The sequence below is a fragment of the Clarias gariepinus genome, chromosome 9 (genome assembly GCF_024256425.1).
Source record: "Clarias gariepinus isolate MV-2021 ecotype Netherlands chromosome 9, CGAR_prim_01v2, whole genome shotgun sequence".
Classification (NCBI taxonomy): domain Eukaryota; kingdom Metazoa; phylum Chordata; class Actinopteri; order Siluriformes; family Clariidae; genus Clarias; species Clarias gariepinus.
The window spans coordinates 26,359,184-26,376,414 of NC_071108.1; the positions used below are offsets into that span (position 1 = coordinate 26,359,184).

The 17,231-nt window shown below is 43.6% G+C and overlaps 16 non-coding genes across 16 annotated transcripts; all 16 read left to right on the forward strand.

The window, feature by feature from the left end:
- The first annotated feature begins 3,803 nt into the window (after positions 1-3,803).
- On the forward strand, positions 3,804-3,875 carry trnaa-ugc (transfer RNA alanine (anticodon UGC)). Its single transcript has one exon. It is a non-coding gene; the product is annotated as a tRNA-Ala (tRNA).
- Positions 3,876-4,633: 758 nt separating this feature from the next.
- On the forward strand, positions 4,634-4,705 carry trnaa-ugc (transfer RNA alanine (anticodon UGC)). Its single transcript has one exon. It is a non-coding gene; the product is annotated as a tRNA-Ala (tRNA).
- A 743-nt stretch (positions 4,706-5,448) lies between these two features.
- trnaa-ugc (transfer RNA alanine (anticodon UGC)) lies at positions 5,449-5,520 on the forward strand. Its single transcript has one exon. It is a non-coding gene; the product is annotated as a tRNA-Ala (tRNA).
- A 786-nt stretch (positions 5,521-6,306) lies between these two features.
- On the forward strand, positions 6,307-6,378 carry trnaa-ugc (transfer RNA alanine (anticodon UGC)). The gene has a single exon. It is a non-coding gene; the product is annotated as a tRNA-Ala (tRNA).
- Positions 6,379-7,120: 742 nt separating this feature from the next.
- Positions 7,121-7,192, forward strand: trnaa-ugc (transfer RNA alanine (anticodon UGC)). Its single transcript has one exon. It is a non-coding gene; the product is annotated as a tRNA-Ala (tRNA).
- Positions 7,193-7,978: 786 nt separating this feature from the next.
- trnaa-ugc (transfer RNA alanine (anticodon UGC)) lies at positions 7,979-8,050 on the forward strand. Its single transcript has one exon. It is a non-coding gene; the product is annotated as a tRNA-Ala (tRNA).
- A 1,340-nt stretch (positions 8,051-9,390) lies between these two features.
- Positions 9,391-9,462, forward strand: trnaa-ugc (transfer RNA alanine (anticodon UGC)). The gene has a single exon. It is a non-coding gene; the product is annotated as a tRNA-Ala (tRNA).
- A 743-nt stretch (positions 9,463-10,205) lies between these two features.
- trnaa-ugc (transfer RNA alanine (anticodon UGC)) lies at positions 10,206-10,277 on the forward strand. Its single transcript has one exon. It is a non-coding gene; the product is annotated as a tRNA-Ala (tRNA).
- A 743-nt stretch (positions 10,278-11,020) lies between these two features.
- Positions 11,021-11,092, forward strand: trnaa-ugc (transfer RNA alanine (anticodon UGC)). Its single transcript has one exon. It is a non-coding gene; the product is annotated as a tRNA-Ala (tRNA).
- A 776-nt stretch (positions 11,093-11,868) lies between these two features.
- Positions 11,869-11,940, forward strand: trnaa-ugc (transfer RNA alanine (anticodon UGC)). The gene has a single exon. It is a non-coding gene; the product is annotated as a tRNA-Ala (tRNA).
- Positions 11,941-12,683: 743 nt separating this feature from the next.
- On the forward strand, positions 12,684-12,755 carry trnaa-ugc (transfer RNA alanine (anticodon UGC)). Its single transcript has one exon. It is a non-coding gene; the product is annotated as a tRNA-Ala (tRNA).
- Positions 12,756-13,498: 743 nt separating this feature from the next.
- Positions 13,499-13,570, forward strand: trnaa-ugc (transfer RNA alanine (anticodon UGC)). The gene has a single exon. It is a non-coding gene; the product is annotated as a tRNA-Ala (tRNA).
- A 743-nt stretch (positions 13,571-14,313) lies between these two features.
- trnaa-ugc (transfer RNA alanine (anticodon UGC)) lies at positions 14,314-14,385 on the forward strand. Its single transcript has one exon. It is a non-coding gene; the product is annotated as a tRNA-Ala (tRNA).
- A 776-nt stretch (positions 14,386-15,161) lies between these two features.
- trnaa-ugc (transfer RNA alanine (anticodon UGC)) lies at positions 15,162-15,233 on the forward strand. The gene has a single exon. It is a non-coding gene; the product is annotated as a tRNA-Ala (tRNA).
- A 743-nt stretch (positions 15,234-15,976) lies between these two features.
- On the forward strand, positions 15,977-16,048 carry trnaa-ugc (transfer RNA alanine (anticodon UGC)). Its single transcript has one exon. It is a non-coding gene; the product is annotated as a tRNA-Ala (tRNA).
- A 743-nt stretch (positions 16,049-16,791) lies between these two features.
- Positions 16,792-16,863, forward strand: trnaa-ugc (transfer RNA alanine (anticodon UGC)). Its single transcript has one exon. It is a non-coding gene; the product is annotated as a tRNA-Ala (tRNA).
- The last annotated feature ends 368 nt before the right edge of the window (positions 16,864-17,231 follow it).

Here is a 17,231-nt window from a genome sequence, read left to right on the forward strand (position 1 = left end):
TTATGTATGATGTTTGGGTTAGGATGTTTGTAACTGTACCATGTGATGCAACCCTGAATTTTTGGTGAAGCATTGGTGAGTTTTGTGGCAAACGAAGAGAACACCTTGCAAGTAGATGCTGTTATGCTTGTACTGTAGTTTTATTTCAAGAGAGCTGTGACTTTTGAGATGCTAAAAATAAATTATTATTTAACTTAAAAATGAAATGTTTCAGCTTTTAATAGTCAGTGCCGCAGTGGTTAGAAATATGTTGAAATAAATTTTAAAAACCTCCCAAAGAAGTGCTTTGTTTTTTCTCCCACAAAGGCAAATAAAAAATTATAACCAAGAGAAGCAAAAGAAAAGGAGGCACTGGACATGATGATGTGATGGATCGATAGTGACATGATTTGACATTAATCAAACAAATGACAAGCAAAGCCTGTAGCACCTTTAATTACTTTGGTAAACTCACCAGTTGCTACCTTTGCTATACCATGTAATGCAAGTAGTCTACTCAATTAAATATGGGCATTCCGCAAGCATACAGAACACAGTAAGGTTAAATGATGTGTTAAAACTATTGAAAAAGTATGTTACTATTGGTGTGAAACATACTGTTAACCAAATAAGTTCACAAATCTAGTTAGCTAGATCATGTCTGATCTTACCTGCATTCAAGAAGCTTAAAAAAGGAAAAGAAGCAACCAAGAGCCCAGAGACCAAGAGGGCAGGATTGGAAACCCAGGTAACCGTCAATCACATTGGTGTGCTAACCAAGCTGTGCTTTCACCATAACCTGCCAATCATTTCTGTAAACTAGGATTGGTGGAATTGTTTTCTGTCCTTCTCATGTGAGGAGTTGCTTAGGTCATAGCATAGTGTAAGTAACAGCAAAAAGGTTTATGCTTAAATTAGAAAATCAACATGCTTTTGGTAAAGAAGTATTTGTACTTTGTTTGTACCTGCCACCTCTGCTATGCACTTCCCTCGCATTCTGGATGCTTTTCTGTCCTGCTCTAACCCAGAGGAGCTTTTTATGCTCTTCAACTCTTACATAGATACACAAGTTTGTCCTTTTAGGACTTAAAAAGAAATCAAATACTTTTAGCTCCCCCTAGCTGAATAACTCCACATTGTGCTGCTAGACATGATTGAAGGAGAGCAGAGCGTACAGTAATGGGTAAAAAGACAAACTACAAGTCTCATATAAAGTCAAAAATTGATTAGAACTATATGAAGGACCTGTTAAGACAGCTAAGAGAGCATATTATGCTAAATTATTTACCAAAAAATGCTCAAAGACCCATGGAAACCTGTGAAATTCCGTATTGACAAAATGGGGGTGTTAAGATGGCATAACCTTCCTGCAGACACCAATAATAATGGCTAAGATGATTGCAAGCTTGAAACCCACAAATTCTTTCTATCCAGTGGAATGGTCCCCTTCATTTGTAAACATGCGAATATGCAACCTCTACAAAGGAAACCTTGCTTAGTCCGCAATGACTTCAGTAATCTTTATCTCCAAACTCCCTTTCATTGCCAATGTCTTAAAAAAAAAGTTTCCAGGTCTCCTCCAACCTTAAAAATTCTATCATTTTTTAAAATGTTTTAGTTTTGGTATTAGTTTACTATGACATACGTTTAAAGCTCTTAGAGGTTGGAGTTTGTTGCAGGGCCCTGTTTTATAATAATTTACTGTAACTCTTATCTATGTGATAGAAACTGTTCAATATGGTTAAGAGAATGCTCTTCTCCCCCCACTCCAGTGAACTAAGGTATACTTCAAGGCTTAATATTAGGACCCATTTATTTGGCAGAAGCTCTTATCCAGTGAGTGACTTACAAAAGTGGTTTAAAGTTTCTTTTCTGGGTCACATGACTGATGGACGTCTTTCTTTCTGGCTCGATTACCTTTCCTGTATTGAATTTTACTCCTCAAATTATTAAATGTTTATTGAAATCTAAATTTTGAAATTTTACAGCTTGAAATAGACTATTGAGGATTTCATGTGAAATTTAGAGCACATAAATTCAAAGCTATTGTTGTTTAAAGTAAAATATTTAAGTTTAATAAGTTTGGGACACTGGTGGCTTAATGGTAGATGTTTTGCCTGCCATGCGAAAGCTACAGGCAGGTTCGATTCCCAGCAGAGATGGAAAGTAATTAACTACATTTACGCATTACTGTAATTGAGTAGTTTTTTTGCAGTACTGTGCAAAAGTCTTAGGCACCATTTTATATGCTGTACCAATTTTGTTTTAAATATATATATATATTATATATATCATTTTTAAGGCTGATAACTCTAAATGAACTTCTTGTTTGCGGCAGAGGTAGGTTTTGGTATTGCCCTCCTGGGATGGTCTTTATGAGAGCCAGGTTTATTATGGTGCTTGACAGATTTTGCACTTGACAATACTGTTCTTGCAAGAAATATTGCAGAAAGGCTGACCTCTGTGTCTTAAAATAACAACGAACTGTTGTTTTTCTTGTTGTTACATAATTACCTAATGCCATATGTGTTATTTTATAGTTTTGAAATCCTCAGTATTGTTGTAGAATGTAGGAAATAAATCACTAACCAAAAAAAAAGAATTTTGCAAGTGTTCTAAAACTTTTGAATGGTAGCGTGTGTGTGTTTTTTATATAGTCTGCATCAGTATGTACAAAATCATTCAGTGTTTCCATATATAACTTTAAAAAACTTTAACCGCTAGATCGGGCTGGCTAGGCAAAATTATAATATGTCCACCGAAAGTCCTTTGGTATGGCATGTAGCTCAGTGGGAGAGTAAATGCTTTACACGTATGAGGGCTGGGGTTCAAATTCCTGCATCTCCACTTGCTGGTTGCACATCCTGAGAAGCTTGGCAACTTTGGTGTTACTCCTGTTGACTGAATTGGTTAGTTGCTTTAGTGTGGTTGGTTAGCAAGCCTGCTAAAGCAGCCTTGTGTAGGGGATGTAGCTCAGTGGATAAGTGCATGCTTTGCATGTATGAGGTCCGGGGTTCAATCCCCTGTATCTACACTTGCTGGTTTAGTTCTACACTTTGGTCTGCATTTAAATGTTGCCAAGGCTCTCAGGATTTACTATGGTTGATGGCCTTTTGTCCTGCCCTTGTGGCACATCGGTTTTCACACTTCCAAAACAATAGGGGAAAAGGTGTTGGTTGAACATGTACTGTGTCAGGGCACTGCAAAAACCCCATTTGCTGTTTCTTTAAAGTCATCCTTGCAAACTCCATGAGGAAGATATCTTTCACCTCCCTTGTCACTTCTTTCTTTACAGACGTCTCATGATGTGCTGTTCTGTCAAAGCATACTGACTTTGCTATGGACAAATCTCAGCTGATTGCTCTATTATGATCTGCTAGTACTTTAACCGCTAGAGCGGGATGGCTCGATTATGCAAAATTCCCATGCCCACCAAATGTCCTTTGGTAGGGGATGTAGCTCAGTGGAAGAGTGTTTGCTTTGCATGTATGAGGTCCAGGGTTTGATCTCCTGCATCTCCTTGCTCTCAGTTTATCTTAAGGCTGGACAGGCACTCCACCGTTGCTAAGGTTCCAAAGACAGTCAGGTGCTACTTTTGAATAGCTTCTTTCTTGCCATTTCAGCCATTGGCCGCTTCGGAATTTAAAACAATAAGCAGATGGCGATCATGCACCAAGGAACAGCAATGCATTGACCATATTTACTGTCTTTTAATGCTCGTCAAAGCAGACTCAATAGGCAACCTTGGTTTTACTCTTGTTGACTGATTCGGTTAGTTGCTTTAGTGTGGTTGGTTAGCAAGCCTGCTAAATCAGCCTTGTGTGGGGGATGTAGCTCAGTGGAAGAGCGCATGCTTTGCATGTATGAGGTCCGGGGTTCAAGCCCCTGCGTCTCCACTTGCTAGTTTGGTTCAATATTTTGGCATGCATTCAAACGTTGCCAAGCTTCTCAGGATGTGCTGTGGTTGACATCCTTTTGTCCTGCCCTTGTGGCACGTTGGCTTTCACACTTCAAAAACAATAGGGAAAAGGTGTTGGTTGGACATGTACTGTGTCAGGGCACTGCAGAAACCCCGTTTGTTGAAAGTCACTCTTGCAAACTCCATAGGCAAGATATCTTTCAGCTCCCTTGTCACTTTTTTCTTTACAGACGCCTCATGATTTGCTGTTCTGTCTAGGCAAATTGACTTTGGTATGGACACATCTCAGCTGATTGCTCTATTATGATCTGCTAGTACTTCAACCGCTACAGTAGATCGGGTTGGCTCGATTATGCAATATTCCCATGCCAACCAAATGTATTTGGTAGGGGATGCAGCTCAGTGGCAGAGTGTTTGCTTTGCATGTATAAGGTCCAGGGTTTGATCTCCTGCATCTCCTTGCTCTCAGTTTATCTTAAGGCTGGACAGGCACTCCACCGTTGCTAAGACTCCAAATACAGTCAGGTGCTACTGTTGAATAGCTTCTTTCTTGTCATTTCAGCCATTGGCCGCTTCGGAATTTAAAATAATAAGCAGATGGCGATCATGCACCAAGGAACAGCAATGCATTGACCATATTTACTGTCTTTTAATGCTGGTTTTACTCTTGTTTACTGATTCGGTTAGTTGCTTTAGTGTGGGTGGTTATCAAGCCTGCTTAACCAGCCTTGTGTAGGGGATGTAGCTCAGTGGAAGAGTGCATGCGTTGCATGTATGAGGTCCGGGGTTCAATCCCCTGCATCTCCACTTGCTGGTTTTGTTCTACATTTTGGCATGCATTCAAACGTTGCCAAGCTTCTTAGGATGTGCTGTGGTTGACAGCCTTTTGTCCTGCACTTGTGGCACATTGGCTTTCACACTTCCAAAACAATAGGGAAAAGGTGTTGGTTGGACATGTACTGTGTCAGGGCACTGCAAAAACTCCATTTGCTGTTTGTTGAAAGTCACTCTTGCAAACTCCATAGGCAAGACATCTTTCAGCTCCCTTGTCATACTGACTTTGGTATGGACATATCTCTGCTGATTCCTCTATTATGATCTGCTAGTACTTCAACCGCTAGATCTGGTTGGCTCGATTACGCAATGTTCCCATGCCCACCGAATGTCCTTTGGTAGGGGATGTAGCTCAGTGGCAGAATGTATGCTTTGCATGTATGATGTCCAGGGTTTGATCTCCTGCATCTCCTTGCTCTCAGTTTATCCTAAGGCTGGACAGGCACTCCACCATTGCTAAGATTCCAAAGACAGTCAGGTGCTACTTTTGAATAGCTTCTGTCTTGCCATTTCAGCCATTGGCCGCTTCGGAATTTAAAACAATAAGCAGATGGCGATCATGCACCATGGAACAGCAATGCATTGACCATATTTACTGTCGTTTAATGCTTGTCAAAGCAGACTCAATAGGCAACCTTGCTTTTACTCTTGTTGACTGATTCGGTTAGTTGCTTTAGTGTGGTTGGTTAGCAAGCCTGCTAAAGCAGCTTTGTGTGGGGGATGTAGCTCAGTGGAAGAGCGCATGCTTTGCATGTATGAGGTCCGGGGTTCAAGCCCCTGCATCTCCACTTGTTGGTTTGGTTCAACATTTTGGCATGCATTTAAACGTTGCCAAGCTTCTCAGGATGTGCTGTGGTTGACATCCTTTTGTCCTGCCCTTGTGGCACGTCGGCTTTCAAACTTCAAAAACAATAGGGAAAAGGTGTTGGTTGGACATGTACTGTGTCAGGGCACTGCAGAAACCCCGTTTGTTAAAAGTCACTCTTGCAAACTCCATAGGCAAGATATCTTTCAGCTCTCTTGTCACTTTTTTCTTTACAGACGCCTCATGATTTGCTGTTCTGTCAAAGCAAACTGACTTTGGTATGGACACATCTCAGCTGATTGCTCTATTATGATCTGCTAGTACTTTAACCGCTACAGTAGATCGGGTTGGCTCGATTATGCAATATTCCCATGCCAACCAAATGTATTTGGTAGGGGATATAGCTCAGTGGCAGAGTATTTGCTTTGCATGTATAAGGTCCAGGGTTTGATCTCCTACATCTCCTTGTTCTTAGTTTGTCCTAAGCCTGGACAGGCACTCCACCGTTGCTAAGACTCCAAAGACAGTCAGGTGCTACTGTTAAATAGCTTCTGTCTTGCCATTTCAGCCATTGGTCGCTTTGGAATTTAAACAAACAAGCAGATGACGAATATGCACCATGGAACAGCAATGCATTGACCATATTTACTGTCTTTTAATGCTCGTCAAAGCACACTTAATAGGCACCCTTGGTTTTACTCTTGTTGACTGATTCGGTTAGTTGCTGTAGTGTGGGTGGTTATCAAGCCTGCTTAACCGGCCTTGTGTGGGGGATGTAGCTCAGTGGAAGAGCGCATGCTTTGCATGTATGAGGTCCTGGGTTCAATCCCCTGCATCTCCACTTGCTGGTTTGTTCTACATTTTGGCATGCATTTAAACGTTGCCAAGCTTCTTAGGATGTGCTGTGGGTGACAGCCTTTTGTCCTGCACTTGTGGCACATTGGCTTTCACACTTCCAAAACAATAGGGAATAGGTGTTGGTTGGACATGTACTGTGTCAGGGCACTGCAAAAACTCCATTTGCTGTTTGTTGAAAGTCACTCTTGCAAACTCCATAGGCAACACATCTTTCAGCTCCCTTGTCATACTGACTTTGGTATGGACATATCTCAGCTGATTCCTCTATTATGATCTGCTAGTACTTCAACTGCTAGATCTGGTTGGCTCGATTACGCAATGTTCCCATGCCCACCGAATGTCCTTTGGTAGGGGATGTAGCTCAGTGGCAGAATGTATGCTTTGCATGTATGATGTCCAGGGTTTGATCTCCTGCATCTCCTTGCTCTCAGTTTATCCTAAGGCTGGACAGGCACTCCACCATTGCTAAGATTCCAAAGACAGTCAGGTGCTAGTTTTGAATAGCTTCTGTCTTGCTATTTCAGCCATTGGCCGCTTTGGAATTTAAACAAATAAGCAGATGGCGAATATGCACCATGAAACAGCAATGCATTGACCATATTTACTGTCTTTTAATGCTCGTCAAAGCACACTTAATAGGCACCCTTGGTTTTACTCTTGTTGACTGATTCGGTTAGTTGCTTTAGTGTGGGTGGTTAGCAAGCCTGCTTAACCAGCCTTGTGTGGGGGATGTAGCTCAGTGGAAGAGCGCATGCTTTGCATGTATGAGGTCCGGGGTTCAATCCCCTGCATCTCCACTTGCTGGTTTGGTTCAACATTTGGGCATGGATTCAAACGTTGCCAAGCTTCTCAGGATGTGCTGTGGTTGACAGCCTTTTGTCCTGCCCTTGTGGCACGTCGGCTTTCAAACTTCAAAAACAATAGGGAAAAGGTGTTGGTTGGACATGTACTGTGTCAGGGCACTGCAGAAACCCCGTTTGTTAAAAGTCACTCTTGCAAACTCCATAGGCAAGATATCTTTCAGCTCTCTTGTCACTTTTTTCTTTACAGACGCCTCATGATTTGCTGTTCTGTCAAAGCAAACTGACTTTGGTATGGACACATCTCAGCTGATTGCTCTATTATGATCTGCTAGTACTTTAACCGCTACAGTAGATCGGGTTGGCTCGATTATGCAATATTCCCATGCCAACCAAATGTATTTGGTAGGGGATATAGCTCAGTGGCAGAGTATTTGCTTTGCATGTATAAGGTCCAGGGTTTGATCTCCTACATCTCCTTGTTCTTAGTTTGTCCTAAGCCTGGACAGGCACTCCACCGTTGCTAAGACTCCAAAGACAGTCAGGTGCTACTGTTAAATAGCTTCTGTCTTGCCATTTCAGCCATTGGTCGCTTTGGAATTTAAACAAACAAGCAGATGACGAATATGCACCATGGAACAGCAATGCATTGACCATATTTACTGTCTTTTAATGCTCGTCAAAGCACACTTAATAGGCACCCTTGGTTTTACTCTTGTTGACTGATTCGGTTAGTTGCTGTAGTGTGGGTGGTTATCAAGCCTGCTTAAACGGCCTTGTGTGGGGGATGTAGCTCAGTGGAAGAGCGCATGCTTTGCATGTATGAGGTCCTGGGTTCAATCCCCTGCATCTCCACTTGCTGGTTTGTTCTACATTTTGGCATGCATTCAAACGTTGCCAAGCTTCTTAGGATGTGCTGTGGGTGACAGCCTTTTGTCCTGCACTTGTGGCACATTGGCTTTCACACTTCCAAAACAATAGGGAATAGGTGTTGGTTGGACATGTACTGTGTCAGGGCACTGCAAAAACTCCATTTGCTGTTTGTTGAAAGTCACTCTTGCAAACTCCATAGGCAACACATCTTTCAGCTCCCTTGTCATACTGACTTTGGTATGGACATATCTCAGCTGATTCCTCTATTATGATCTGCTAGTACTTCAACTGCTAGATCTGGTTGGCTCGATTACGCAATGTTCCCATGCCCACCGAATGTCCTTTGGTAGGGGATGTAGCTCAGTGGCAGAATGTATGCTTTGCATGTATGATGTCCAGGGTTTGATCTCCTGCATCCCCTTGCTCTCAGTTTATCCTAAGGCTGGACAGGCACTCCACCATTGCTAAGATTCCAAAGACAGTCAGGTGCTCAATAGCGCATGCTTTGCATGTATGAGGTCCGGGGTTCAAGCCCCTGCATCTCCACTTGTTGGTTTGGTTCAACATTTTGGCATGCATTCAAACGTTGCCAAGCTTCTCAGGATGTGCTGTGGTTGACATCCTTTTGTCCTGCCCTTGTGGCACGTCGGCTTTCACACTTCAAAAACAATAGGGAAAAGGTGTTGGTTGGACATGTACTGTGTCAGAAACCCCGTTTGTTAAAAGTCACTCTTGCAAACTCCATAGGCAAGATATCTTTCAGCTCCCTTGTCACTTTTTTCTTTACAGACGCCTCATGATTTGCTGTTCTGTCAAAGCAAACTGACTTTGGTATGGACACATCTCAGCTGATTGCTCTATTATGATCTGCTAGTACTTCAACCGCTACAGTAGATCGGGTTGGCTCGATTATGCAATATTCCCATGCCAACCAAATGTATTTGGTAGGGGATGCAGCTCAGTGGCAGAGTGTTTGCTTTGCATGTATAAGGTCCAAGGTTTGATCTCCTACATCTCCTTGTTCTTAGTTTGTCCTAAGCCTGGACAAGGACTCCACCGTTGCTAAGACTCCAAATACAGTCAGGTGCTACTGTTGAATAGCTTCTGTCTTGCCATTTCTGCCATTGGCCGCTTCGGAATTTTAACAAATAAGCAGATGACGAATATGCACCATGGAACAGCAATGCATTGACCATATTTACTGTCTTTTAATGCTCGTCAAAGCACATTTAATAGGCACCCTTGGTTTTACTCTTGTTGACTGATTCGGTTAGTTGCTTTAGTGTGGGTGGTTATCAAGCCTGCTTAACCAGCCTTGTGTAGGGGATGTAGCTCAGTGGAAGAGCGCATGCTTTGCATGTATGAGGTCCGGGGTTCAATCCCCTGCATCTCCACTTGCTGGTTTTGTTCTACATTTTGGCATGCATTCAAACGTTGCCAAGCTTTTTAGGATGTGCTGTGGGTGACAGCCTTTTGTCCTGCACTTGTGGCACATTGGCTTTCACACTTCCAAAACAATAGGGAATAGGTGTTGGTTGGACATGCACTGTGTCAGGGCACTGCAAAAACTCCATTTGCTGTTTGTTGAAAGTCACTCTTGCAAACTCCATAGGCAACACATCTTTCAGCTCCCTTGTCATACTGACTTTGGTATGGACATATCTCAGCTGATTCCTCTATTATGATCTGCTAGTACTTCAACCGCTAGATCTGGTTGGCTCGATTACGCAATGTTCCCATGCCCACTGAATGTCCTTTGGTAGGGGATGTAGCTCAGTGGCAGAATGTATGCTTTGCATGTATGATGTCCAGGGTTTGATCTCCTGCATCTCCTTGCTCTCAGTTTATCCTAAGGCTGGACAGGCACTCCACCATTGCTAAGATTCCAAAGACAGTCAGGTGCTACTTTTGAATAGCTTCTGTCTTGCTATTTCAGCCATTGGCCGCTTTGGAATTTAAACAAATAAGCAGATGGCGAATATGCACCATGGAACAGCAATGCATTGACCATATTTACTGTCTTTTAATGCTCGTCAAAGCACACTTAATAGGCACCCTTGGTTTTACTCTTGTTGACTGAGTTGGTTAGTTGCTTTAGTGTGGGTGGTTAGCAAGCCTGCTTAACCAGCCTTGAGTGGGGGATGTAGCTCAGTGGAAGAGCGCATGCTTTGCATGTATGAGGTCCGGGGTTCAATCCCCTGCATCTCCACTTGCTGGTTTGGTTCAACATTTGGGCATGCATTCAAACGTTGCCAAGCTTCTTAGGATGTGCTGTGGTTGACAGCCTTTTGTCCTGCACTTGTGGCACATTGGCTTTCACACTTCCAAAACAATAAGGAAAAGGTGTTGGTTGGACATGTACTGTGTCAGGGCACTGCAAAAACTCCATTTGCTGTTTGTTGAAAGTCACTCTTGCAAACTCCATAGGCAAGACATCTTTCAGCTCCCTTGTCATACTGACTTTGGTATGGACATATCTCTGCTGATTCCTCTATTATGATCTGCTAGTACTTCAACCGCTAGATCTGGTTGGCTCGATTACGCAATGTTCCCATGCCCACCGAATGTCCTTTGGTAGGGGATGTAGCTCAGTGGCAGAATGTATGCTTTGCATGTATGATGTCCAGGGTTTGATCTCCTGCATCTCCTTGCTCTCAGTTTATCCTAAGGCTGGACAGGCACTCCACCATTGCTAAGATTCCAAAGACAGTCAGGTGCTACTTTTGAATAGCTTCTGTCTTGCCATTTCAGCCATTGGCCGCTTCGGAATTTAAAACAATAAGCAGATGGCGATCATGCACCATGGAACAGCAATGCATTGACCATATTTACTGTCGTTTAATGCTTGTCAAAGCAGACTCAATAGGCAACCTTGCTTTTACTCTTGTTGACTGATTCGGTTAGTTGCTTTAGTGTGGTTGGTTAGCAAGCCTGCTAAAGCAGCCTTGTGTGGGGGATGTAGCTCAGTTGAAGAGTGCATGCTTTGCATGTATGAGGTCCGGGGTTCAAGCCCCTGCATCTCCACTTGTTGGTTTGGTTCAACATTTTGGCATGCATTCAAACGTTGCCAAGCTTCTCAGGATGTGCTGTGGTTGACATCCTTTTGTCCTGCCCTTGTGGCACGTCGGCTTTCACACTTCAAAAACAATAGGGAAAAGGTGTTGGTTGGACATGTACTGTGTCAGAAACCCTGTTTGTTAAAAGTCACTCTTGCAAACTCCATAGGCAAGATATCTTTCAGCTCCCTTGTCACTTTTTTCTTTACAGACGCCTCATGATTTGCTGTTCTGTCAAAGCAAACTGACTTTGGTATGGACACATCTCAGCTGATTGCTCTATTATGATCTGCTAGTACTTCAACCGCTACAGTAGATCGGGTTGGCTCGATTATGCAATATTCCCATGCCAACCAAATGTATTTGGTAGGGGATGCAGCTCAGTGGCAGAGTGTTTGCTTTGCATGTATAAGGTCCAAGGTTTGATCTCCTACATCTCCTTGTTCTTAGTTTGTCCTAAGCCTGGACAAGGACTCCACCGTTGCTAAGACTCCAAATACAGTCAGGTGCTACTGTTGAATAGCTTCTGTCTTGCCATTTCTGCCATTGGCCGCTTCGGAATTTTAACAAATAAGCAGATGACGAATATGCACCATGGAACAGCAATGCATTGACCATATTTACTGTCTTTTAATGCTCGTCAAAGCACACTTAATAGGCACCCTTGGTTTTACTCTTGTTGACTGATTCGGTTAGTTGCTTTAGTGTGGGTGGTTATCAAGCCTGCTTAACCAGCCTTGTGTAGGGGATGTAGCTCAGTGGAAGAGCGCATGCTTTGCATGTATGAGGTCCGGGGTTCAATCCCCTGCATCTCCACTTGCTGGTTTTGTTCTACATTTTGGCATGCATTCAAACGTTGCCAAGCTTCTTAGGATGTGCTGTGGGTGACAGCCTTTTGTCCTGCACTTGTGGCACATTGGCTTTCACACTTCCAAAACAATAGGGAATAGGTGTTGGTTGGACATGCACTGTGTCAGGGCACTGCAAAAACTCCATTTGCTGTTTGTTGAAAGTCACTCTTGCAAACTCCATAGGCAACACATCTTTCAGCTCCCTTGTCATACTGACTTTGGTATGGACATATCTCAGCTGATTCCTCTATTATGATCTGCTAGTACTTCAACTGCTAGATCTGGTTGGCTCGATTACGCAATGTTCCCATGCCCACCGAATGTCCTTTCGTAGGGGATGTAGCTCAGTGGCAGAATGTATGCTTTGCATGTATGATGTCCAGGGTTTGATCTCCTGCATCTCCTTGCTCTCAGTTTATCCTAAGGCTGGACAGGCACTTCACCATTGCTAAGATTCCAAAGACAGTCAGGTGCTACTTTTGAATAGCTTCTGTCTTGCTATTTCAGCCATTGGCCGCTTTGGAATTTAAACAAATAAGCAGATGGCGAATATGCACCATGGAACAGCAATGCATTGACCATATTTACTGTCTTTTAATGCTCGTCAAAGCACACTTAATAGGCACCCTTGGTTTTACTCTTGTTGACTGATTCGGTTAGTTGCTTTAGTGTGGGTGGTTATCAAGCCTGCTTAACCAGCCTTGTGTAGGGGATGTAGCTCAGTGGAAGAGCGCATGCTTTGCATGTATGAGGTCCGGGGTCCAATCCCCTGCATCTCCACTTGCTGGTTTTGTTCTACATTTTGGCATGCATTCAAACGTTGCCAAGCTTCTTAGGATGTGCTGTGGGTGACAGCCTTTTGTCCTGCACTTGTGGCACATTGGCTTTCACACTTCCAAAACAATAGGGAATAGGTGTTGGTTGGACATGTACTGTGTCAGGGCACTGCAAAAACTCCATTTGCTGTTTGTTGAAAGTCACTTTTGCAAACTCCATAGGCAACACATCTTTCAGCTCCCTTGTCATACTGACTTTGGTATGGACATATCTCAGCTGATTCCTCTATTATGATCTGCTAGTACTTCAACTGCTAGATCTGGTTGGCTCGATTACGCAATGTTCCCATGCCCACTGAATGTCCTTTGGTAGGGGATGTAGCTCAGTGGCAGAATGTATGCTTTGCATGTATGATGTCCAGGGTTTGATCTCCTGCATCTCCTTGCTCTCAGTTTATCCTAAGGCTGGACAGGCACTCCACCATTGCTAAGATTCCAAAGACAGTCAGGTGCTACTTTTGAATAGCTTCTGTCTTGCTATTTCAGCCATTGGCCGCTTTGGAATTTAAACAAATAAGCAGATGGCGAATATGCACCATGGAACAGCAATGCATTGACCATATTTACTGTCTTTTAATGCTCGTCAAAGCACACTTAATAGGCACCCTTGGTTTTACTCTTGTTGACTGATTTGGTTAGTTGCTTTAGTGTGGGTGGTTAGCAAGCCTGCTTAACCAGCCTTGAGTGGGGGATGTAGCTCAGTGGAAGAGCGCATGCTTTGCATGTATGAGGTCCGGGGTTCAATCCCCTGCATCTCCACTTGCTGGTTTGGTTCAACATTTGGGCATGCATTCAAATGTTGCCAAGCTTCTCAGGATGTGCTGTGGTTGACAGCCTTTTGTCCTGCACTTGTGGCACATTGGCTTTCACACTTCCAAAACAATAAGGAAAAGGTGTTGGTTGGACATGTACTGTGTCAGGGCACTGCAAAAACTCCATTTGCTGTTTGTTGAAAGTCACTCTTGCAAACTCCATAGGCAACACATCTTTCAGCTCCCTTGTCATACTGACTTTGGTATGGACATATCTCTGCTGATTCCTCTAGTATGATCTGCTAGTACTTCAACTGCTAGATCTGGTTGGCTCGATTACGCAATGTTCCCATGCCCACCGAATGTCCTTTGGTAGGGGATGTAGCTCAGTGGCAGAATGTATGCTTTGCATGTATGATGTCCAGGGTTTGATCTCCTGCATCTCCTTGCTCTCAGTTTATCCTAAGGCTGGACAGGCACTCCACCATTGCTAAGATTCCAAAGACAGTCAGGTGCTACTTTTGAATAGCTTCTGTCTTGCCATTTCAGCCATTGGCCGCTTCGGAATTTAAAACAATAAGCAGATGGCGATCATGCACCATGGAACAGCAATGCATTGACCATATTTACTGTCGTTTAATGCTTGTCAAAGCAGACTCAATAGGCAACCTTGCTTTTACTCTTGTTGACTGATTCGGTTAGTTGCTTTAGTGTGGTTGGTTAGCAAGCCTGCTAAAGCAGCCTTGTGTGGGGGATGTAGCTCAGTGGAAGAGCGCATGCTTTGCATGTATGAGGTCCGGGGTTCAAGCCCCTGCATCTCCACTTGTTTGTTTGGTTTAACATTTTGGCATGCATTCAAACGTTGCCAAGCTTCTCAGGATGTGCTGTGGTTGATATCCTTTTGTCCTGCCCTTGTGGCACGTCGGCTTTCACACTTCAAAAACAATAGGGAAAAGGTGTTGGTTGGACATGTACTGTGCCAGAAACCCCGTTTGTTAAAAGTCACTCTTGCAAACTCCATAGGCAAGATATCTTTTAGCTCCCTTGTCACTTTTTTCTTTACAGACGCCTCATGATTTGCTGTTCTGTCAAAGCAAACTGACTTTGGTATGGACACATCTCAGCTGATTGCTCTATTATGATCTGCTAGTACTTCAACCGCTACAGTAGATCGGGTTGGCTCGATTATGCAATATTCCCATGCCAACCAAATGTATTTGGTAGGGGATGCAGCTCAGTGGCAGAGTGTTTGCTTTGCATGTATAAGGTCCAAGGTTTGATCTCCTACATCTCCTTGTTCTTAGTTTGTCCTAAGCCTGGACAAGGACTCCACCGTTGCTAAGACTCCAAATACAGTCAGGTGCTACTTTTGAATAGCTTCTGTCTTGCTATTTCAGCCATTGGCCGCTTTGGAATTTAAACAAATAAGCAGATGGCGAATATGCACCATGGAACAGCAATGCATTGACCATATTTACTGTCTTTTAATGCTCGTCAAAGCACACTTAATAGGCACCCTTGGTTTTACTCTTGTTGACTGATTCGGTTAGTTGCTTTAGTGTGGGTGGTTATCAAGCCTGCTTAACCAGCCTTGTGTAGGGGATGTAGCTCAGTGGAAGAGCGCATGCTTTGCATGTATGAGGTCCGGGGTCCAATCCCCTGCATCTCCACTTGCTGGTTTTGTTCTACATTTTGGCATGCATTCAAACGTTGCCAAGCTTCTTAGGATGTGCTGTGGGTGACAGCCTTTTGTCCTGCACTTGTGGCACATTGGCTTTCACACTTCCAAAACAATAGGGAATAGGTGTTGGTTGGACATGTACTGTGTCAGGGCACTGCAAAAACTCCATTTGCTGTTTGTTGAAAGTCACTCTTGCAAACTCCATAGGCAACACATCTTTCAGCTCCCTTGTCATACTGACTTTGGTATGGACATATCTCAGCTGATTCCTCTATTATGATCTGCTAGTACTTCAACTGCTAGATCTGGTTGGCTCGATTACGCAATGTTCCCATGCCCACCGAATGTCCTTTCGTAGGGGATGTAGCTCAGTGGCAGAATGTATGCTTTGCATGTATGATGTCCAGGGTTTGATCTCCTGCATCTCCTTGCTCTCAGTTGATCCTAAGGCTGGACAGGCACTCCACCATTGCTAAGATTCCAAAGACAGTCAGGTGCTACTTTTGAATAGCTTCTGTCTTGCTATTTCAGCCATTGGCCGCTTTGGAATTTAAACAAATAAGCAGATGGCGAATATGCACCATGGAACAGCAATGCATTGACCATATTTACTGTCTTTTAATGCTCGTCAAAGCACACTTAATAGGCACCCTTGGTTTTACTCTTGTTGACTGATTCGGTTAGTTGCTTTAGTGTGGGTGGTTATCAAGCCTGCTTAACCAGCCTTGTGTAGGTGATGTAGCTCAGTGGAAGAGCGCATGCTTTGCATGTATGAGGTCCGGGGTCCAATCCCCTGCATCTCCACTTGCTGGTTTTGTTCTACATTTTGGCATGCATTCAAACGTTGCCAAGCTTCTTAGGATGTGCTGTGGGTGACAGCCTTTTGTCCTGCACTTGTGGCACATTGGCTTTCACACTTCCAAAACAATAGGGAATAGGTGTTGGTTGGACATGTACTGTGTCAGGGCACTGCAAAAACTCCATTTGCTGTTTGTTGAAAGTCACTCTTGCAAACTCCATAGGCAACACATCTTTCAGCTCCCTTGTCATACTGACTTTGGTATGGACATATCTCAGCTGATTCCTCTATTATGATCTGCTAGTACTTCAACCGCTAGATCTGGTTGGCTCAATTACGCAATGTTCCCATGCCCACTGAATGTCCTTTGGTAGGGGATGTAGCTCAGTGGCAGAATGTATGCTTTGCATGTATGATGTCCAGGGTTTGATCTCCTGCATCTCCTTGCTCTCAGTTTATCCTAAGGCTGGACAGGCACTCCACCATTGCTAAGATTCCAAAGACAGTCAGGTGCTACTTTTAAATAGCTTCTGTCTTGCTATTTCAGCCATTGGCCGCTTTGGAATTTAAACAAATAAGCAGATGGCGAATATGCACCATGGAACAGCAATGCATTGACCATATTTACTGTCTTTTAATGCTCGTCAAAGCACACTTAATAGGCACCCTTGGTTTTACTCTTGTTGACTGATTCGGTTAGTTGCTTTAGTGTGGGTGGTTATCAAGCCTGCTTAACCAGCCTTGTGTGGGGGATGTAGCTCAGTGGAAGAGCGCATGCTTTGCATGTATGAGGTCCGGTGTTCAATCCCCTGCTTCTCCACTTGCTGGTTTGGTTCAACATTTGGGCATGCATTCAAACGTTGCCAAGCTTCTCAGGATGTGCTGTGGTTGACAGCCTTTTGTCCTGCACTTGTGGCACATTGGCTTTCACACTTCCAAAACAATAAGGAAAAGGTGTTGGTTGGACATGTACTGTGTCAGGGCACTGCAAAAACTCCATTTGCTGTTTGTTGAAAGTCACTCTTGCAAACTCCATAGGCAAGACATCTTTCAGCTCCCTTGTCATACTGACTTTGGTATGGACATATCTCTGCTGATTCCTCTATTATGATCTGCTAGTACTTCAACCGCTAGATCTGGTTGGCTCGATTACGCAATGTTCCCATGCCCACCGAATGTCCTTTGGTA